At 41.1% G+C, this 23,903-nt stretch overlaps 1 protein-coding gene across 2 annotated transcripts in view; it reads left to right on the forward strand.

The window, feature by feature from the left end:
- Positions 1-23,903, forward strand: part of DYNC2H1 (dynein cytoplasmic 2 heavy chain 1) — a 6,555,988-nt gene that overhangs the window by 5,305,930 nt on the left and 1,226,155 nt on the right. The gene's annotated exons all lie outside the window — the stretch shown is intronic.

Below are 23,903 nucleotides of genomic sequence, written 5' to 3' on the forward strand. Positions count from 1 at the left end.
GTCTGACTTTAGATGGGGAGCTAGGTCAGTGGGGAATCAAGTGCAGGCTACTTGGAGTCCCAAGGATGCACATCATTATCAAGGAGATGTTTGTGGTGATTCCTGCCTTGAATATTTTTCATCACTTATGGACTCTAGGTGATTACAGACAACATCACAGTTATGTGCTATTTCAGCAAACACGTAGGTTTGAGATCTTAGTGCCAGTTGGCAGTGATGGCCTGGGAGCTGACTTCTCAGTATTCTCTGACTCTTCAGGCTTCTTATATACTGTTAGAGCAGAACATTGTGGCAGATGGACTAAGCAGATCCTGGGCAGACCCATATGAGTGAAGCTCAAGGCAGTGGTGTCCAAATGTGAGGACCACCTCAAGTAGATTTGTTTGCCTTCTTTCCAAACAGACAACTAGAGAACTTCTGTTCTTTTGCATTTCCACCCTTTCCCCTGATTCAGAAGGTACTTCTCAAAGTTCATAGAGAAATGCCAAAGATCATTGTGGTGACACCCTGTTGGCCAAGGCAATCTTGGTTCTCCTTTCTAATGGTACTGGCCAAGGGAAACTACCACAAACTCCCTTACATTGTTGACTTGCTCACACATTCTCAGCGGCGGGTGGTTCACCCCAATTTATAGAAAATTAAATTAACAGGCTGGACGATTCAATTTTGGCACCTCTTTCATGAAGATGTGCAGCAGATGTTAAAGGAAGCCAGAAAACCTGATACTTACATTTATAAATAGATGAGGTTTTGCTAACTTGTGCCTTGATGAAATGGGGGGTCCATTGAAGTTAATATCCCTCTAGTGTTGAAATATTTGTGTGAGCTACTTCAGGATGGCTTATCATATACCTCCATTAAGGTGCATTTGGTGGCCATCCCTCCTTGCCTGCCTATGGATTCTCCTCTTTCTTTTCTTTTCCATTGGTAAAACAGTTTATAAAAGGAGTGCTGCATATGAGACCCCCTTGCAAGCAAATTCCTTTTTTGTGGGATCTCATTTATGTTGTAGAAAAATTGACATTGCCCCCTTTTGAACCAGCATCTCACACTCACTTTAAGTTCTTGACGTGGAAAAGTGTTTTGCTTATTGCTCTGACACCTGCAAGGAGAGTTTCTGAGCTGCAAGCTCTCATGGTGGGGACACTTATCTTATTTTCCACAAGGATAGGGTTGTTGTGCATACTGATCCTTCTGTCATGCTGAAAATGGTTTCAGCATTTACACTTGACCAGTCCATCAGTCTCCCTGTGTTTTTTTCAAGAACCTAAAAATCAGGGAGAGAGGATTCATCATACCTTGGATGTGCACTGGTAGCTCAAGTGTTACCTTGACAGAACGAAGTCCTTTAGGAAGACTGGAAGGTTTTTATTTCCTACTATGTGGCAAAGAAAGGTCAACCTGTCCCTAACCAAACCATTACACATTAGTTGTCCTCTGGTGTTGTTTTTTTGTATTGCCTACCATGGCAAGGTGAAGCGTTGAAAAGTAAAGGTCCATTACACTAGTGCCTTTTCCTCTCTTGCAGCATTTTGGAAAATAGTGGACTCTAGAAGTATTCTAGTGGCAGTAACTTGGTCCTCGGTCCATATGTTTTTGAAGCACTACAAACTGTATGCTTTTTTGAGATCCAGAGCAAGCTTCACTAGGACCATTCTCCTGGGGTTTGAGGACCATTGTCCTTTCTCCTCCCAGGCTGGGTTAGCTTTGGAAAGTTACCCAGATGGTAGTAAGGCAGTGTGTTTGTTGAACATACTACAACTGCCTACGTTCCACTTACCTGTAACAGTAGATATTCATAAAACACAGTACCATATTGGCAGTACCCTTCCACCATATCCATTTTTCTTGAAAATATATGTACATTTTGGTGGTTGCTACTTTTACTGTCTTTAGCAGGTTTTGTTGTGTGGCTGTGTTGTCTTTGGTTTGGAGCAGTAGGTGTTCGCAAAGTTTGCATTTTCCTTCTGTCCTTCCTTAAGGGCCTTATAAAAAAAAAACTGGAGGGCTGCTGTCTGTTATTGTTGTGAAGAGCTATCCTGTTCACTGCTGTTTGGTTTTTTACATCCACAGGCATGCAGAGGAATGAGTCTGAAGCTCTGAAAGGCTGCCAGAGAGAGGGTAGTAGAGCATTACAATCCGAGTAACAGTAAGACAATTTGTTCTGCAAACTTTTACTGTTACAGGTAAGTGGAACTTGCACAACTGTACTTTCTCCTCAGTTATGTCCAATCTATATGTCATTTCTTACCTGAACAAACAGAAAGGGATGATCCACCCTCTCTGCAGAGAAGAATTACATATCTGGAAGTGGGCCATATACATGGATATTGGACTTTGTCACTGATTGAGGAATTTAACATGTTGAGAGACATTGAGCCACTCCTCCCATCTTTTCTTGCAGCTGAGAATTCTGGAATATACATCTTTTTCAATCTATCTATACAAACATATATATTTGTGTTTGTGTGTGTGTATTATGGGTATACTTCATAGGATCTAAATTTCAGAACATCGAACCCCTGATCTGCAAAGACCAGAGGATCAAAGTTCTGAAATATCGAACCTACAAAAAAAATCTAAAATGTGAAAACATCTTATTTCACATTTTTGCAGGGTAGCAAGCCCCCATATGACCGCTACTTAAATATATCAACTCTGAGATCACACTACAGTGAAGAGATCAGTAAAGTTCTCATTCCACATTGTACAGCAATCTCCATTCACAAGGTTCGATATTATAAACTTTGATCCTCTGGTCTTCAGTGATCAGAGGTTCGATGTATTGAATTTATTTTCAATCCTTTGAAGGGGATCCATATGTTTTATATATATATATATATATATATATATATATATATATATATATATATATACACACACACACATGTTGCAGTGTGATCCCTAGCAGACATTCAAAGACATTTTGCAAGTACTGGGAAGAAAATGTCATGAAGTTTCTTGTCTGATATGCTGAAACACTCATCCATTTCTGAGAGGATATTTAGAAGCCTAATTTTGAATTCTAGTATGTTACTACCATCTTTGATAGGGGTGTGAATAGGTGTCACTTATGAGGGGCTATTTCAAGGAAGGTTGTAGCACTCCTCTGTAGATTATTTTTAGTAACATTCAGTTGACATACCTCCACTCTAGAGGAAGCCTTATTGCATGAGGGCAGCAGTCAACAAATTGTAGCTTGTTTACTAAGATGCAGAACAGGACATTTGACATCTTCTTAGAAAGCACTCAGCTGTCTGTGTTAAAGGTGAAACAGTGGTGTTTCATCCTTTGTGCCAGTAACATGTAGAAATAGATCTTCTTTAGAAAGAAACAGAGAGAGAGAGTGTGTGTCACCAAGTGTCATATAACATTATGCTTTTATTCCTCTCAACTTTCTTCTTCCCAGTCAGCTTTTCAGAAGGAGGTTTTCTTTTCTCTGTATAGGCTTTTGTTGAATCTGTTGAAACCTTGGAGGTATGAAAAGTCAATAACGTAAGCCCAGCATTGTTGGGCAGCTTTTTAGTTCTTCTTGTGGGTCCCAAATGATTCACATTCTGTGTCAGTTTTGAGTATTTTCAGCTATGTAGTAGCTTGCATTCTTTACCATTATTACTGTCTTTGACAGATCTTCAGTAATGACACCCACATGCAAGAATATGCAGTATCTTCCATGAAGAGTTCTCCTCACAACCCCATTGCTGCCTAAAGCAAATAACTTAATGATACCTTTGTCAGTACCTTTGTTGGTGTTCTCTGATTTGTGGAGGAGTCCAGTTTAGCTTCCATAAATTCTGTGTCTAATCCCTCAGGTTATCACCCATTCTCACTTCAGATTTGATTCATTCCTCCTTTGACTACATAACCTGTGACAGGGAATATTTTCATATAGTTCAGAAAACTGCATTAAAAAAATAAGTTCCAGCGTCACTACTTTGGTTGGAACCTTTCTCAGACTGACAAAGGAGTATCGTACTCATTCCACTGTATCTTAGAAAGCTTACTGGATGTGCAAAACATCCTTAGAGACACAGGACTTTTATAACCTAGTTTAAACTGATCCTGTTGATGTGTCTTCTGGTAAGGGGGGAAAAGATGTCCCTTTAGCAAACTTACCTTTAGATGAAGATTCAAGATTACTAGACAAGTTTTAAGAAAAAAACTATTCCACATATTTACACTAGTTATTAGAACATTTAATTATTAAACACATATAGTATCTTATGAGTGATGTTTTAGATTCAAGATATATTGCTATGTATGCCAGCTAATTTTGCCAGTAGATTAGAGAAACTGGTTGCTACTGTAATTAAGATAGGACTATGTACACTGGAGTGTTTTTGATGCTGCTGCTGCTACAAGGGCTGCAATGTCTGGAGCTACATAACCTAGAGAATTGTGAACGAGTTGTCGATCCTTATCGAGTTATTATGTGTTCAAGACATGGATGCCAAGAAATTCACCTCGAGAGCAAAGCCTGAGAGGTGAATCTTGGCATCTCTACCAAGAACACATAACAGTAGATCAGGATTGGCTACCTGATCATAATTCTTTGCAGTTCATGGAGCTTTATCTGCACCATGATCTGCAAGTTGCAGTAAAAAAGGAAAAAAAAATAGATAAGTGTTTTGCTGGCTTTCAAAGCCGTAAAGCACTTTGCGAGCACTGTTAGAAAGGCATTGTAACACAGTCCCTTTCATTTACACTTACCATCCATGCAGTGGCGGCTGGTGACTTCAAATCAAAGGGGGGGCTGCAGGAGACAGCTGAATGGGTGGGGTCAATGGGAATGGGTGTGACCAACTAGAAAGGGGAGGAGCTATGCTCAAAAACTTTAATTAAATACGCTGCCCTGGGTGCCAAACCATCATTATGGGAGTCCAATCAAGACAAAATGAAGTGTAGAAGAAAAAAAAATATTTCAGTCCATTGGCTGCATGACAGCTTACTTAATATCTAGATGGAAAAAAAAGGATGTGAGGCATGAAAAAATAAATTACTTTTTAAATACATTACTGGAATGCCAGTCAAAATCAAGTATAAGAAAAACAAGCAGCACTTAACTCAAATCACTTCTCCTTGCACTCCAATTCTAATTATAATTTATATTCAGCTTTATTAAAGTACCAAGTAACATGCTGAAAGTAGCAATCTCTGTGATACCCTCACTTGTAAAAATGTTACTTATCCAAAAAAGACCTGCTGCCTGACAACTATCTACTTGTTTCATGGGGAAAACATGATCAAAGTAAAAAATGAAAAGCAAACAAGAAACAAGCTCAAAATATATTGCTTAAAGGATTACTGCACAGGATATGGACCACGCATGATAGATTGGCATTCTGTTTAGTTTGCAGGTAAAGCCTGTAATGAGCTTAACATCTAATCCTGGCCTTTATTACAAATACTGTCCTATGCATTGCAATACCCAAGACTTATACATTATCTAGTTATGTAAGTATTCTCTGCATGGCAACAACAGAAAGGCTTTCAATGTTGGCAATGCTGCTTGTTAAAACTTACTTGCATCTTACAGTATCAGACAAGCTTACCTGATGGTCATTAAAGCACTGCTACTTAAACACAGAGCAAAAGGCACTTTCTGAATAATAATAAACATATATCAACAGTATAAAAATGACAGAAACCAGAACATTATGCAAAATCAATGACAGATGAAAAGCCACTGTAGTACTTGTGTTTACCTTGGATGGGGGGGAATAGTCTGCACATTTACACTGCATAACTGCTCCTTGCCTTGCTTGGACACATCCAGAGTCACTACATGGGGGAGTGGGGTGCAACAAGTTTGTCACAATTTGAAATGTCTCTGGGTGACTGCGATGGCCCTGACACATTTGTCATACCTCTCAACCTCAGAGCAATAAATCTGGACAAAGCCATACATAAAAGTGGGACAAAGGCCCAAAAATAAGGACAATTTTTAAATATTGCTCTTATAAACTTAGAAAGATAATAGAATAGTAGGTCTTGCATTAGTATGAATTTTCTGAAAGGTGTGAAATCTGAAACTCAAATGTCTTTCATTATTTTCTAACTTCAGTCTTTAATGATTTGCCACTAATTTGAAATAAAAAATGGACCAAAAATGTGATGCAAAAATATAAAATAGCCACACAATACAGCTGGGAACCTGTCAAAGAAGGGACACTTTTAATATTAGTACTGCTAACTTGAGCAGCTGACAAAATAAAAGAATCTACATGCATTTCTGAAATAAAAGTAATCTATAACTGATTATAACAGTTATTTATTAATTGTAAACCCTCCATGTTTTCTTCCAAAATTGCCATTTTGCAGAGGGATTATTAGGAGAAGAGCAACATTTTGAGCCAAAATTGGGGACAGTTGAGAGGTTTGGATATGCCTAATTCTATAAAGCAATTTTATTTGCACGTACATCTCAACCTGTTAATGCAGGAAATCTGGACAAGGCCAAATATATTGGGAGAACATACAAACACTACTAAAAATTGCTCTTGTATAAACTTAAGACAGTTGACAGAATAGCAGGTCTTGCTTGAGCATGCATTTTTCTGAAGGTTATGACGTAAAACTCAATGTCTGTCATTTAGTGACTTCATTCCTAAGTGATTTGCCAGAAAACCACACATTTTTTGAGGAACAAACCAAAAATAAGAAGCAAATATCTGTTCATTCTACAAAAATATGGACAGCTGAGAGGTATAGTTCAACCAGGGTTGTCTGAGTTTGCTGCCCTTCCCCTCTCAAAATCATGGTCGATTGGAGCCTCCTCCCTGCAACCATTCCAGTGTCCCATTTCTTGGTTATTTTGCCCCATTTACCATAAACACTGTAATGTGCATACTGCTTTACTTCTGCGATGATTTGGATTTCATTTGAAAGTTTTATTTTGCATTTTTACAGCACAAGCCCCAGTAGATATCTGCTAAACAAAGCAATGCAGTCTCACAATGAAAACAGACTTAGCATTAAAACTTCTTTGCCCTTGAAACTCACATGCATTGAAACAGCATTGAGACCCACATTCAAAGAAAATACATTTTGCCAGTGGCAGATAAAGATCAACTTTGGGCTGTTTTCAAATCATAGGCCCCTTTTGGGCTGTTTTCAAATCATAGGCCCCTTGAACACAAAACATACACATACTCTTTGATACCACCTTCCCAATTGTATTAAATTGTATTCCTTGTACAATACAGTATAGTTGTTAGAGGGCATTTTAAATTTATTGTTTTGAACATTAGTAAACAATGAAACAAAATGCATGCACCAATGACAAAACTACCCAATTCAGAACATTTCCATCATAAAAGTCTACTCAACCTTCTACAGTCCACCAGTATCAGTAAATATGCACAATCTCTGAAGTGTAAAAGTCATCTAAATAATTCCACATTAAAGAAATCTGTAACAATGAAGAGGTTGCTGCTAGCAAACAACTTTATATGTCATTGTTTATTCATCTACAAATAAAGTGCCTTTTGCCCTTGAGGAATAAATTGCCTATGTTGCATGCGTTAAAAAAATGATAAGCTAGTAATATCGCAATAGGGACTGTATGGCAAACTGATAACAGGTTCATAGTTACTACTCTAGGTATCTTTGCCAAAAAGGACTGCAGCATCCACCCACTTTTACAACACAGTACAGTATCAGCAATGCATCTATCTACTGTGGGAGTAGAACCCACAACCTTCTGCATCAAAAGCTAGTACACTACCTGGTGTGCTGTTAACAATGCAAGCAGACTCAGAATAAGCAGCACTAAAGTTTTGTTCCCCTGCAGTTCTCAGCTCCTTGTAAAATCTATTCAACACACAGTTGTATCTCTGAACTTTGCAGCACAAGAAATCTGGAAAAAGCTGAAATTTATTGGGGGGGGGGGGGCAAAAGCCCAAAAACCAGGGACACATTTTAAACATTGCTTGTACAATGTTGGAAAGTTGCTAGAATAAAATGCCATGTTACCACCATACATTTCACTGCCACATCTTTAACCCAGGGGGCCCTGTGCAAAACAGTCAGAGAAACATACCACTATGCCAAATCAACTGTTTTGTGAAAGAGAGGAAGACAAACTTAAATGGCTACCATTTAGTGAATTCAGTTCTCACCATAGCTGTCAACCTCTTGACACAAAACACCTGAACAAAGCCAATAATGGGGGAATACAGCCCCCAAACATATTCAGTGAATTCAGTTCTCACCATAGCTCTCAACCTCTTAGCAAAAAACATGTGGACAAAGCCAGTAATGGGGGGGAATACAGCCCCCAAACATTCAATGAATTCAGTTCTCACCATAGATAGCTCTCAACCTTAGCACAAAATACCTGGACAAAGTCAATAATGGGGGAATACAGTCCCAAAAATAGGGACAAATTTCAAATATCCATGTTATAAACTTAGACATCTGCTAGAATAAACAGTTTTGTGTTACTATGAACTTTCTGAAGAATATGAAGTCTGAAATTCAAATGCCTGTTATTTTTAAACATTTAATAAGGAAACTAGTCTGACTTGGAACAAAAGACAATTTTCAGCAGAGCAGGGAGAAACTCCAGGCACATCTTTGTAAGATGGGAGGATATGCAGACTCCACACAGAAGGCACCCCAGCCAAGAATCATACCAGAGAACCTATAGCTGTCAGGCAGCAATGCTACCAGTGCACCACTGCACTACAGACTTTGCAAGCCAAAGAAAAATGTAGATACAGATACCACAGATTTTATGAGGAACAGAACAAATATGAGGCAAAAATCTGCAAATTAGTTTAGAGATGGTATTGGGTAGGGAATTCAGGTCCTTGCCACCTGCATCCAAGGTACAGGGTTCAAGCCTGAGTATCTCTACCCACCACCATTTGTTCTCCCTAGCCACCAGTATATAGCAACTGGGGCATTTTACACACACACACACACACACACACACACACACACACACACACACACACACACACACACACACCTGTTACATGTCTGAACATCCAGCCAGCGACCATTTGTCCAGCATTCACGAAGCCCGCACAGCGAAATCCCCGCGAGAGCTCTCAGCTCACCCCTCATTGCCCCTGCCTGCAAGGGAAGCAGTCCAGAACCCCTTGATGACTGCACAGATTCCTGGGTATCTCACAGCACAGGTTGCCGGGTACCTCTTTCTCTGCATCCGGACTGCTGATAAAGGCAGTCTGAGTCTCCACGCATGCGCAGAGGAGTCGGGACTTGTGAGTTTTTGTTTCACAGATTTTTTTTCTTTTGTTTTTTGTAGATGGGCGGGCTGCAATCCGACAGTCCGATAGCACGAGCCACCCTTGCATCCATGTCAACTGTCCAAAATTTCCTTAGAATGTCTGGATTTTTGCCTTCTTATAGAGTCTGTGGTTTTCAGACAAATTACTGAGGACTGAATTAGTAAGATAATGACATACATTGAAGTTTGACTTCGTATCATTCAGAAAATGTGGACAAACACATATCCTGTCTCTAAGTTTATAACAGGAAGTCAGGGGCACATCATTAGTACAAATCAGCAGGCAGAAACAAATCTTTTAGTCTGCTGCTGTCATTTGCTGGTCAGTACTGGTAGATTTTATTGTATAGTAATAGACCCAACCTTAACAACTTAAGCAGGGAGTGCTTAATGTTTGTTAAGTTTGGGTCTTGTGCCACTCTAGTACTTAACTGATTTGTCTTTTTCCATATATCAGAGTGTAATCACTGTGCTCCATACACTACAAAGATTTTCGTCACTTAGGATGGAATTTATTGGAACATGTTAGAGAAACATCAGGGAATGCTGCTGTAACAGTATTTGTTTGGAAAAGCAGCACTAGTTGTAATTAGCAATCTTGAACAAAATTGCAAAACTTTATAATATTTAAATACATGTATATACTGCTTGCACCTCCAAGTCAGAAAAAAATTATACCCCAGTTAAAATCGCATTTTATTAAAAATTGATTTCTTCTCAAATTTTCTATAGCAAAAACAGTATAAAGAAAAACAGTTTAACAACAACAATGCAACTCAAATTCATCAGGTAAATATAAATGCAGCCAAAAATCTTTGGGATGACTTGCACTTTCTTCCTGCTCCTTCACATGTCCCCTACCACTAGGAGACATTATCTTCCTGGGTATTAGTACATTCAGTTCAATAGATGCAGCAGGTATTTCAACAGGGTTATTCTGAAGAACTGCTTCAAATACCAGAGGTGCAGTTTTATTTGAGAGATACCTCAGCCTTGTTACAACTACACTTAATGAAGAATACAACTTGGATATTACATTTGTGCCAGAGGTTAAGCCATTTATTCCAGATAGTTTCTAGTTTCCAAAAGAAAGCACTTCAGTGCCAGTGTTTGAACTGTCAACGTTGAACACGTTTGTTTTGTTAAGACAAATAACTTCAGAATAATAACTCTGGAAACCACTGTTTTTAGCAAAGATTGCTTATATGGCAACTCTGAACTTGTACATTGCTTATGGTCATACTCTGTTAAGATGACAAAATACAATTCTTGTGTTTAAAGTAGCTCATCTCCTTTTCCACTTTTCGGCAGTGACATTTACCAGATGTCTTTAGAAGGTGAAACATAACCATCTTTTCATAGCAGGACATCTTGACAACAGAAAGGCAAAAGGACTGGTGATTCAGCATATAAAGCAGTTTCACTCTGCTGATGCTTAGAACTAAAAGAAAAATTAAAGTCTGCTCTGACTCCTCAACAGTACATTTTCTAGAACAGTTGTAGATTAATTTCTTTTAAAAGTTTTTTTCCTGCAGGGTAGAAACACTTGGATTCAGACAGTGCTTACTGACTTTGCCCAATAGCAGTAGATCACTGTCACACATTTTGTGAAAGTTTTGGGATATATGTCATCTTGCATTTTTCTAGTATCTCATAGTACTCCATATGAGGTTGACAGACACTTTAAAAATCTGAGGAACCAAATCTGAAAGTGCTGGCTCCAGCTCCTCCAGACATAAAAATTAAATTAATTGGTGGCAAAATATAGCCTGCCTCTCCAGTGGAATGGCATGTCTTTCCATATCAGAATGCAGTGTTTTATAATATATTCTTCAGGTTCTACCAAGGAAGCACATTTTGACAAAGTGATCATACAGGGTAATCGGATTTGGCAAGATTAAGTCTCTCTATAATTTTGGCAGAGCTTTCATAGTTTTTCAAATCAGCTTTCAACCAGGGCATTTAGCGGTCAAGAAGGGCATTTTTGTCATAATGTGGTACATAGACAAGGAGGATCAAGGACTTTTCATTTGTGCAAAGAGAATGCCAGTCTCTGGCACAGAGCATTACAGTGCAGTTTACATCTCTTACCAACACATGTGCCAGGTCTGTACAATCAGTAGGTAAATGCACTGTGGAGGAGGAGGATGATAAAACTGGATCATGAATGGAAGTTGAATCAAGACAGTTTTCCGCAGATGGTACAAATGTGTGGAGTACAAGAGATGGAGCTTTTTGTTGCATACACTGCAGCAATCATGTTAAGTCTTTTTCTGTCATTCCTCACATTACATCCTGGAAAATAAGTAGTGTTTACCTTCAAATGGACTCTGACACTGTTTCATGCTTTACTCTGCTCTAACCAGAGATGACTTTTCAGAGCATCTAACCAGAGATGACTTTTCAGAGCATTGCAAGACAAACCCCATTAGATGACTTTTCAGAGCACTGCAAGACAAACCCCATTCTATTTCTTATAGATCTGGCTTGTCCAAGACAGCCTTGACATATTTCTTTATCACTTGACATTCTTCTTATGGATCACCGTTAACACACAGAAATTAGCTGCAGGCAAATTTCCACCTAGCCAGCTCATTTTGCAGAGCTTTACAGACATCCATGTGCAGGCTCATCTGTCCAGCAAGATGAAGATGCATGCACGTATCTCTGAATAAAAGTGGTACTAAATATTCTCTGCCATCTTCAGCTCTTTTTGCCTGAAGCATATGTGCATTTTGGTAATAGCATTAAAGCATTTCTCAGTGCAGACTTGGCTGTAGAACTCTTTGTGAGACTTTTAAAAAAAACATAAGAATCCCACTGGGGAAAGATTTTCATCCATTGTCTTCTGTTCTAAGAATTGTTATTTTGGTTAAGTTTGTTAATTAGCAAAAATTTGCAGGTAAGTGGCATTTGTTACTTGGTGCATGACTCATGCAGGCCTGAAGAGACTGCATTTGCAGGTACTAGATCCCATAAACTTACTATCACACAAAAGTGCTTATTCTATCTAATTGCTAAATCTGAAATCTGAGTCAGTTTTTAAATTAATACCCATGAGATTGTAGAGTAAAATTTTTGTGTGTGGTTATCTCAAAAGAGGTTGGAGGCCATTATGCAGGCTGCCAAGTAACCAGCTTCATCTGAGAAAAAATGTTCCCTTAAGAATGAGAAAAAAGGACAGCCACTTCAAGGCTGCTGAGGGAGAGAGAACACTCAAAAAGGATGCCAAGGAGGGATAGTTCACTCCTGTAGAGCCTGACAGAGACCTGAGGATGCACATTTAATTTATATGGATTCCTAGCACCCACTTTCAACTTCTGTCTTAACTACTTTCTTCCAGTCTGTGTCTGGCCCTTTTCAGAGGTGGATTCCCAGATGGTTACCAGCATGTCTTCCCTGATCACATATCAGGAACCTGGTACTCCTGAACTTGAAGGTATATTCACTGGAACATCTGTCCTCCACATGGAATTGGTGCAGCAAAGTAGAAAGGACAGTAATCTCTCTCTCTCCCTCTTTTTCTCCTTTGCTGGTACTGGACATTAAGCCAATAGAAACGTCAACAGAATGTAGCGTGGGGACAGAAATAAGCACAGGAGATAGGCCATATTATCCCTCGCAGATCCTTCCCTTGAGGATTGAGTATATGAGCAGTGTTTGCAGTCTGTCTTGCTGCCTTCCCACCTTCCCATGCACCCTTTTGTGCCTTACTTTAGGCCCTGACACCTGCCTAACCATCAGCCCTCCTCCCCTGTGACTTAATTATGCAGTCATTCCCATTAGGGTGACAGCTGCTACCAGTACATTCAGTATCCTGAGGTGAGAGGCAATTGTAGAGTTGTCCTCTAGCCACCCTTTAGGGTTTTGCTCTTCTGTTAGTTTTCTTACTCCATTGTGCATGTCTCTTGCTATCCCTGGAAGTAAATAGATCATTGAACTGGTTATGCTTTTCATTTATCTCTCCTTGGATTATGGCTGCATATTGTCTGTAATACATTCCATTAGGTTCCCGTCTAGTAGACTTTTCTTTTGGGGAAACTCTGAACTTGATGAGATAATACTTTAAAGGAATCTGAAGCCCACAGCAGTCTTTGTAGTTTTTGATGCATTCCTGAATACCTTTCTTGGAGGCTTCACTGGAATTGGATTTCCACCAACACCACCAAGGAAACTAAATCTGTTTTACAGAATTCAGCATGTCTGCCCATTCCTGTAGAAATAATCCAGTTGATGAACCTATCCTCATCTCCTAGAATGCCCTCAAAGGGGTTGGGTTAGTGTCAGATCCAGTCACTCTTTCTAATAATAGGGAAAGTGGACTTCTTAGGTAGATCCTGAAAAAAGGTTTATAGTTCATGTATTTCGGCATTTGGAGCCATCAAATGCCAGATGTCTTTTACAAAATATTAAGATGAGATTGTCAAGCAGGAGGAGGACCATGTAGTAGAAATAAAAGGTACAAGTATTCAGGCTCACCAGCACCACTGTTAAATGTGTCTAAGCATATGTGTAGGGGCAGCTTGACATTGTGGACATGGCTTTCAGGATGGCAGAATCTGAGCTGGTAATCCATGCAGTTTTGGCAACAAGGAGTCATAAAAAAAGCCCCCTGATCAGAAGAGCATTCTGGGTTTTACTCCAGACTGTTCCTCATGCCATAAGGAGATGTTCCATGAAGAACAATTTTAATCTGTCCAAACGTATCCTGTTTCTGCAGGTGCTCCTAAATTCAGGGTTTTGACCTTGTAGTCCCGCTTCCCTTACTCAGAACACTAGTGGTAATATTAAGTCACAGGTATGATTACCTACTCATTCCAACATAATAGACCACTGAAGATTTCTCTGCAGTTTCCGGTTTACTTCAGTGTCCTTTGGGATTGCCACTATTTCCACTGTTTTCACCAAGTATCTGGCTCTAGCAGTAATGTTTCTGAGAAACAAGGGAATGTACATCTATCCATATGTAATGAGGACTACTTATCACAAGTGCAAGCAGCAGAGGACCATCAAGCAAAAGTAGGGATTGCACTGGACTGAGAAACCTAGGGATGTTCTTCGTGTTTCATTCTTGCAGTCATCACATTGGGGTTATCCCTGCTGGGGTAGCCCTCGACTGGCCTGAATACCAGAGATTTAGTATTTCTGTGTTGGTTGCTGTTGCTTGATGACTGACGTCAGGTCATCAGGGATATAAAGGAAGGCAGCCGATGTCATTACATCAGTCTTTCTTGCCGTGGAGCCTGAAGCAGAAGCAGTTCGCACGAGTGCCGGTGGGCCGCTACCTCAGTTTCATTTTTGAGTTGAAGTTGAAGTCTTCAAAAGCTAAGTACCCCGTTGGAGATCCTTTTTTCTTGCACTAACCAATGTCAGAAAAAGTTAATAACTGTCTCGTGTGTGGAAAGCAAATACCACACTGGGACTTCCACATCTTCTGCATCACTTGTCTAGACCCAGACCATGACATCCCTCATTGTCGGTTCTCTGCTTTAACGCCAGAACTATTTGTCGTCGGGCCCTTATTGTAGCCCGATATTTCCATTTACAGTCCTCAAATTCCGATATGCCTTCCATATGCCATCCGACAGCAGACCTTCCAAAAAAATGTAAAGATAAAGACAAAGACAGACTGCACAGGACTAAACTTTCCGACGACGCTACCACCAAGCTGGTCATCAGTCCTCTGGAATTCAGTGAGGTGCTTTCGCAGCCCCTGATGCCCACTTCAGTTAATTCACAGGCCTCTACCAAGACACTTTTGGAGTCCGGTATGCCGCAGAACACTTCTTCGTCTAAGGATCCTGTGGTTGTCTCTACCTTGGATGGGTCCGGAGCCGCTGTGCAGGCACCAGCTTCCTAGGAAGTCCTTTGCAACATCGAATCCAGACATAAACCAACGCCTTCTTTCCTGGCTACCATTCTTTCTAAACCAGCCGAGTTCCTTAGGCCCAGCGGTCAAACCACCCCCAAGAAACCGACTTCCAGCCATTCTCTGGTGCCTGCTCCCTTGCCTTAGTCACAAATGCTTAGAATGGCAGAGGACCTTATCATGCTGATTAGGGGAAGCCAAGCCACTCCCTCAAAAAGAAAAAGAGATCTGTTTCCAGAAGTTTTGTCTGAACAAGAGTCAGATGAATCTGATCCATCTGACTATAAAAACATGCAGCTCCTCTCTACATATGAGGATACTGATGCAGAGGAATATACTCCTTCAGCCTCTCCCCCAGAGAATTTTTCCTTTGGGGAAACCCTGCATACTTTAAAGGAGCATTTCAAATGGGAGAGTCAAGACTACCCACAGTCTAAAAAGAGACTCAGAGAGTTCCTGGACCTTCCACAGCACAGGCCCTTAGCCATCCCCCCAGTCCTAGATGTGGTAGATGATGTCTTCCTTGAATCCAGCTTGGCTCCAGACATCCTCCCCCCTGCTACCAGAAAGCCAGACAGGTACTACAGAGTCCCTGACTCTCACAAATATCTCTTTAAAAACCCAACTGCAGACCCTGAGGTCATTACTCAAGGCCCAAAAGGGGTTAAAGCTACTTCAGCTAAGAATCCCACCGCCTCAGACAGGGATTCCAGAGCACTGGATAGATGGGGTAAAAAAGTATACATCTCAGCTACTCTTGCTGTCAGGGCACTCAGTTCCATATGCTTAAATATCAGCAACATACCTTGGAACTCCTTAAACAAAAAATGTCCTCCTTTCCTGCATAGGCAGAATCTAAAGATTTACAGGAATTAATGCACTCTGCTGGTCAAGTAACTAAACACATTTTGCACTGCGGTTTTGACACCCTAGAAGCTTCTTGCAGGGCAGCAGTCAGTGGATCTGTCATTAGAAGACATGCATGGCTTAAGGAACACCCCCTGCCAGACCATGTCAAATCAAAATTGTTGGATGCTCCCTTGCACAAAGATAATTTAGTTGGTACTAAAGCAGAAGAGGTGTTAAAAAAGATGGAAGAAAAAGCAAAATCTATGCAGACTGTTATAAAGATTTCTTACAGGTACAGCCCCCTAGGTTCAGCAGGCATTTTCCTTCTAAGTACTGGTCCTTTCCTGCACCTAGTAAACAGGGCCAGCCTAGGCCCCATGGAAACAGACCTCCAAGAAAGCTGTCCCATGAGTTGCAGAGATCTAAGCAGTGGACTGCCTCCACTTCAAAACCAGGGAGTTCTAAGCTACCCCCTTATGGCAAAAACTCACAATGACTCAACCCCCTCTCTACCTCGCCTCTTCCCTCCATCACATACCCCTAGGAGGAAAACTCTCCCTTTACTCGAGCATCTGAGCCACCATTACCAGGGACCAATGGGTTCTGAACATTGTGTCTCAGGAGATGCAAATTCTCCTTCCACACCCTTCCAACCCCCAAAGGGTTCCCAGATCTACCACCAAATCAGTGGGCAGAGGCTCAAAAGCATATCCATACCCTGCTCTCCTTGGGAACAGTAGAACACGTTCCTGCAGAGCAGATAGGCCAAAACTTCTACTCCAGACTTTTTCTGGTACCCAGAAAAGAGGGCACCTGGCGCCCATCCTCGACCTATCCATTCTAAACACCTTCTTGGTGATCCCAAAATTCAAAATGCTCACCCTCCAGCAGCTGCTACCCATGCTGTCCAAGGATGCTTGGCTAGTCACACTGGACCTAAAAGAGGCCTACTTCCACATTCCTATCAGGGAGTCCTGCAGAAAATATCTTTGCTTCAGGGCAGGATCTCAACACTTTCAGTTCTCTGCACTTCCCTTTGGCTTATCTACTGCTCCCAGAGTTTTCACAAAATGCCTGGCTCCAGCCATTGCTTTTTGCAGACAAAAATATTCAGATTTATCCCTACTTAGACGACTGCCTTATTCAGGCAGATAGCCAGGAAAAGCTGCTCAAAGACCTGGCCTTTGTAAAGGACCTACTAATTTCCTTAGGATACACAATCAACGAAAAGAAATCCAAACAGGTACCCACCAAAAGGATAATCTTCCTGGGAGCAAGTCTGGGCACAGCATCCCAGATGGCATGCCTAACACCAGAGAAACAAAGTTTCCTATCAGCTTACTTCTCTTAACTGGCCAGTAGGCCCCAGCTTTCTGCAAGGGAAATCATGCAAGCCTTGGGGTTCATGGCATCTTGCATACTCCTTATTCCATATGCCAGCCTGCATATGAGGAAACTTCAGTGGTACCTAAAGAGCCTTTGATGTCAACACTCTCAAGATCTGGAAACTCTTTTACCTATTACTCCTTGCCTGAGGGAGGAATTTCTTTGGTGGGCAACAGCCTGCTCCCACAACAAGGGACTCCCCTTCTCCCTGCCACCCAGACCCTCACCACAGACGCATAAGACTATGCTTGGGCAGTAGGTGCATACTGGGCCAGTGGAACCCCCAGCAACTCCCCCTGCACATCAGTCTAAAAGAGATGATGGCTTTGCAGCAGGCCTCGATGGCTTTCAAACCCTTTCTCTCTCCAGGGAATTCTCCTGATCAAAGCAGACAACACCACAGTGATGTGGTACATCAACAAGCAGGGAGGGACTCACTCCTACCTGCTGTGCAGGCTGGTCATGACACTTTGGTCCATAGCCTCTTCCCTGCATCTACACCTGGTAGCACAATACCTGCCAGGCTCTCCCTGGCAGACCAATTAAGCAGAAAACTGTTGGACCCGCATGAGTAGCAGCTCAACAGAAACACCTTCTTACTAATAACTCAGAAATGGGGAACCATGGAGGTCAACCTCTTTGCCTCCCACACCAACCATCAGCTCAGCAAATTCTGCGCCATGAAGCATCACTGCATGACATGGAAAGTCAATGTCCTGTCCTTTCCCTGGGTAAACCTCTCGGTTTAGTCCTTTCCTCCCCTACCTCTCATCCCCATGGTACTGATCATAATAAGGGAAGAAAAACCAAGGACCATTCTCATAGCTCCAGACTGGCCCAGACAGCACTGGTACCCCTTGCTGCGCAGCCTGTCCCCACTTCCTCCATGGAATCTTCCTCAGATTCCTCAGAGGGGCTAACAACTTGAGGCCCCCCAGAAGGGCACCAACACCTGCTTGGGACCTTAACTTTGTCTTGGAAAAGCTCACCCTTCCTCCTTTCGAACCAGCTTCTTCTGCAGAGCTAAAATTTCTCTCCTGGAAGACAGCCTTCCTCCTGGCCATCACTTCAGCTAGCAGAGTCTCTGAGCTGCAAGCGCTCATGGCAGTGGATCCCTTCATCATCTTCCATGCAGACAGGGTTTCTCTCGGAACTAATCCATCCTTCATGCCCAAGGTGGTATCCAGTATGGCTCTCAACCAATCCATCCATTTACCCACCCTCTTTCCTAACCCTCAAACGAAGAGGGAAAGGACTCTGCACTGTCTAGATGTGCACAGACAGCTCAGATACTATCTGGACAGGACTAAACCCTTCAAAAAATCCTGATCAACTGCTGGTTAGCTTTGCTTCAGGGGCAGAGGGCAAAGCCATCTCCAAGCAAACCATTTCCAAATGGATAGCACACTGCATCCATTTCTGCTACAAGCAGCATGGCAAGCCTCCCCCCAAGGGGATCAGGACCCAATCCACCAGAGCAGCCTCCACCTCTCCAGCATTTTTCAGAGGAGTCCCCACCAGGGACATCCTGGAGGCTGCCACCTGGACATCTGTTCACACCTTTACTAAACATTACCACCTGCCTCTCTTTTCTAAATCCAGGGCAGGTTTTGCCTCTGCAGTCTTGCAGGGCATGCTAGCCAGCCCCTAGCTTCCTTGACTTCCTCCATCCATTTCCTCAGCTTTCAGAATCTACCCAAATGTGATGACTACAACAGTGAAACAGGAAGAACATAGTACAGTTTTGTACACTTACCATAAATGTAGATGTTAGAGGTCTTCATTGTTCCAGTCCTGGTTTCCCTCCCTCCTTCCCCCTTTTTCTTTTTGTTATCTTTCTTCCTTCTTGTTCTCCTTTCCTTAGAAGGGACATATTGATATTTTTTTCCACTGGTAGGGTCCTGCCACCAGAGCCTGGCCAACTATTTTGGAGGCTCGTAACCGGTTAGGGCAAGAAAAACTGATGTAATGGCGTCGGCTGCCTTTTTTTATACCCCTGACGACTTGACATCAGTCTTCAAGTGACAGCAGCTGACGCAGAAATACTAAGTGTCTGGTATTCAGGCCGGCCGAGGGCTACCCCAGCAGGGATAACCCAAATGTGATGACTGCAACAGTGAAGACACTTGAACATCTACATTTATGGTAAATGTACACAACTGTAATTTCTCCGACAGTAAATCAGAATCCCTTCTAACACCCAGCATGACCAGACTGTTCATGGAGGTCACTGTAGATGCAGATGTATGCAAGATCATTTTGCCTACAGCTAAAGCACTGTTCTTCCCAAGCTTTTTTTTTTCTTTGGAACAGGTACGGAAGTCCTACATGACTTTGTTAGACTTCTTCACAATGCTGGTGCCCGTGGCATCTGTCATTCTTGTGGTACCTTTAATCAGGCTCCTTGTAGCCAAGAATACAGTGATTGTGAGAGTGTACTGAGGGCAGTATTCTCAGGCATTGGATGGAGCAACCCCAGTCCTCTCTTGCATCTAATAGGAGCTGTACTGGTGAGTAGCTAAATAGAGAACACAGGCAACCCATTACACATCCAAACCCTGACAATGTATACATCCTGCAAAGCATGGGGGGGCCTTTGTAAGAAAAATGGAAGTCAAAAGCAGGTGGTCTATTGCCCAAAAGCCAGTGGTAATACAGGCAGTTAGTCTTCAGGTCCACATGGAAACCAGGAGTGCTGCAGATGATCACATGCAACACCTCTGTAATGTGGTATGTAAGTGAATAGAGGGGTACAAAATTATACCTTTCTGCAAATTAGCAGTGTAAATCTGGGAAATGGCCACCCTACCAAACTTGACACCTCCCAAGAAGACCTGCATCCTGTCAGATTGAAACCCAGCTATACACACTTTGAGCAGGACTCTGATGAGCAGCCTTGAATGGTAGGTACCTGAGTAAAGCAGCTTTTAAGTTCTTGGCTGAAAAACTTGGGGTGCTGGACATGGAGCTCTTTGTTTCCTGGAAGAACCACTTTTTTCTTTGCTGTTGCACAAGATGCTTGCACAGTGGATGCATTCTTTTTTCCATGGAACAGCCTTTTTCCTTCATTCCTCCCATCACCTGTGCTACTGAAAAAAGTTAAGGACAAAGGTAAAGGTATCAAAAAAAGGTACTGGGTACAGTCTACTAGCATGGATAGCACTGGGTCTTACTGTTGTCCTAGCTAGCAAAGGGACCTCCTTTCAGTTTTCTACTAGCCACAGATGAGCTGACATAGAAGTCAGGCACACTGCTGCACATGAATTTACAGGAGCCAAGACTGACAGAGAACATGGATGACCTGTCATTCCTTTTAAGTCCCTTTTGGCAGAGGACATGCTTGAAATAAGAAAGGATACCAGAAAACCCACTATGGGAAGCTGTATCTTGTGAAATAGGGAATATTCTCCATCTTGTGCAGACAAATGGTCTAGGAGTTAACCCTAGTAGTGTTGCTTCTTGTGCTGTCATATTTCTCTGGCCATTTCTGTGGAGGTCTTTTGATGTTTATGTTAAGGTGTGCATACTTGCTGTCTCAGCTTGTATACTATGCATCTTCCATCTGCAAACTATGTCCTAATGAAGCAGTTCATTTGGGAAGTATTACATCTCTTTCACTCAGGAAGGCACATTCTTTTGCCATAGGATTTCAAGTTTGTGTTGGGAAAACTGACCCTAGATCCCTTTGCGCCCAACAACCTCTGCCGCCTTTAAATTCCTATCCTGGGAATTAGATTTAAGGGCCACAACTTTAGGTTGTAGAATTTCAGAATTGGAAGCTGTCTTGTGCAATGAGCTATTCATGATTTTCCAAAGGACAGGGACAGTCTTCATATTAATTCTCCTTTCATTCCCAAGGTCATTTTAGAATGCTGTTTCAGTCACATAGTCCAGCTGTTGGTATTTTTTTCTGATCTGCCAAAACAGGAAACATTTCCCCTTCTTGAAAGTACAAAAACAGCTCAAGTAACTGCTTAGACAGGAAAAAAGGAAAAGGTAAAGGCTCACTTATGAAGGCTGTTTGTCTTGTCATTGTCTTTTTCTCTGAGTATGCTTCAGCTTAAAGCATTTGTACATTTTTTTCTTATTACTATGAGGTAGAAATTCAGTCCAGACGTAGGGCAAGATTGAGTAGAGCAATCCTGCAAGGCCTCCTCATGTCACGGTCTTTGCTGGAATAACCTTTGTGGGTTTTTTTGGACTGCATATGTTTATTGCTGCTGGAGTTTTCTTGTATGTTATAAATTGTACTGCAGCAGTTATCCCTAAGAACGTAGTACAGTTGTGTGAGAAACTTAACAAAGCAGTAGCTGTTTCAGTAGAATCACTGTTACATTACAGGGTTCCTTTCAGATTCACCAAACAGGGGCCTTTCTCCTGCAGAGGACATATTTTTACATAAGGACTAGGGTGTGGGGGACCTGAAAAGCAAATAATCTCGAGTACTTTTCATTCCATTCAGTATTGGTTTCTCTTTACTTCATCTGACAGTACTACAAAAGAAGTATATGGAAGCTACAGTTGCTTCCTTTTAATTTGTGAAGTCTCTGTTCTTTTCTTCTCTCAGTGTCCAAAAAGAACAGAAGATGAGTTAGAATCACTGCCTTCCTTATCCGGAGACACAGATGTGTGTCCATGCATTAGGGAGAATTTGGCATATGATAAAGCTTTCTTAGTTTGGCTGACTTGGACACCCTCCTGCAAATAATTTCCATATGTTAGAAATCCTACTATAACAGTGATTCTACTTGAACATTTATAGTTACAGTGAGATTCTCACACAGCTGTACTTCAGAAATGTTGTGTCAAATCTACACTGTTGTTTGGTAATTTATAGGATTGCTTGCTAATGGTTGAAACTGGCAAGTTTGGAATAGACTAACTTAATAAGCTGGCACGTGACTGGCACCAAACAAGCATGTCCTCAAAAGAGAGAGAGAGTGTCTGAGAAAAATGTGTCAAATTATAACTGATGAACAAGAAGGACCCACTTGTTGACAAGGAGAGTCCTCATAGCTTAACAGATTGGTTGATTGTATCTGTTATTATGTAGTTGCTAATACTTTCTTACATATGTTAAAGCTTATTTTGCCTAGACTGTTGCCACTTCTTTTGACTCTTTCATAGTGGGGTTCCATTTCAAGATATTTGTGGTACAGCAACTGGGAATAGCACTCATAGTTTTAAGAAACATTATTGCTGTCAGTTTTAGATGAATTTGCTGAAAAGCTTGTAAAATAAAATAATATTAGTTTTGAGGGTCCAGCTTTTCTTCACATGTATTTTATACATGAAGATGTGTAAACTCGCAAGCTAACTTAATTTTCTTTTATAATTTCCAGAAAATTTATCTGAAACATCTTAGTGCTCCTGCACTAGTTCTAAGAGATGGGCATCTGACAATAAAGTCAAAAGTTAACAAGAAGTACCATCTGTTAGTGGAAAGAGTGTAGTGAAGACCATTCTGATTTTAGTCCATCCATGAAAAGCTATAATTATGGTAGGCATACCTCTCAACTTCAAAGAACAAGAAATCTGGACAGATTCAAGAATAATTGGGAGGAGGAGGTGAAGGCCCAAAATCAGGGACATATTTTAAATAACGCTCTTGTAAACCTAGAAAGGAGTAACAGGTTTTGCATTAGCTTCCATGCTGTGCAGGATAGTAAGTTTGAAACTCAAATGTATGTCATTATTTAATGACTTCAATTATCAATGACTTTCAAAAAAACACAAATTTTATGACGAACAGATCAAAATTATGAGGCAAATATAAGGATATTCTGAGAAAATCTGGACAGTTAAAAGGTATAATGTTTGGGAAGTGGGCTAGGTTCATCTCTGATCTTATGGGTTGTATGCCTATTAGCTGTCTATGAACCCAGATGTTGGTTGTAAAAGAGATGGCTCACCAAGTGAGTGGAACATCATGAAATGGGTTATACCACATGGTTAACTAACTGCTCAAGTATTAAGTGGATATTCTGAGAAATAATTAATGCAGGTAAAATATGCAGATGACAGAATGTTAGATTGGTGAATAATTATGAATAAGAATGATAAGGTAAGATTATAAACTAGATGAATTAAATGATTCATTACTGAACCTAAATTAACATTGACATTAACACTGTGAAGATTAGTTGTGGCATGAGTAAACTAGACAGGGTGTATATCACAGGAGGCTAGAATATGATTAAAATATATTAATAAACTGACTTTGGACTATCTGTAAGCAGTGACCTTGATATTTATGCGCATATTCTGAACATGTGCACTGGTGCTGGCAAGGACAGAGTCTCAGTTTGGGCTTCCTGCAAAGACTAAAACAAAAACAGGAAAAAAAAAACATTCAACAAAGACTGACCAGACTACAGATTAGCCTGGCAAATAATTCTGTGCAGAAGTGAGGAATGCTGAATTTGTGTAGTTTATGTTAAGCAAAGAATAAGAAGAGTTCTGATACTAGAAGAATGTATTTGACTGTTTACGGATATCAGGCCAAAATTTTATGTTATAGGAGGTGATACTTAAGATGTGGGG

Source organism: Protopterus annectens, chromosome 5.part0 (genome assembly GCF_019279795.1).
Source record: "Protopterus annectens isolate FY-2018-M chromosome 5.part0, PAN1.0, whole genome shotgun sequence".
NCBI classification, from domain to species: domain Eukaryota; kingdom Metazoa; phylum Chordata; order Ceratodontiformes; family Protopteridae; genus Protopterus; species Protopterus annectens.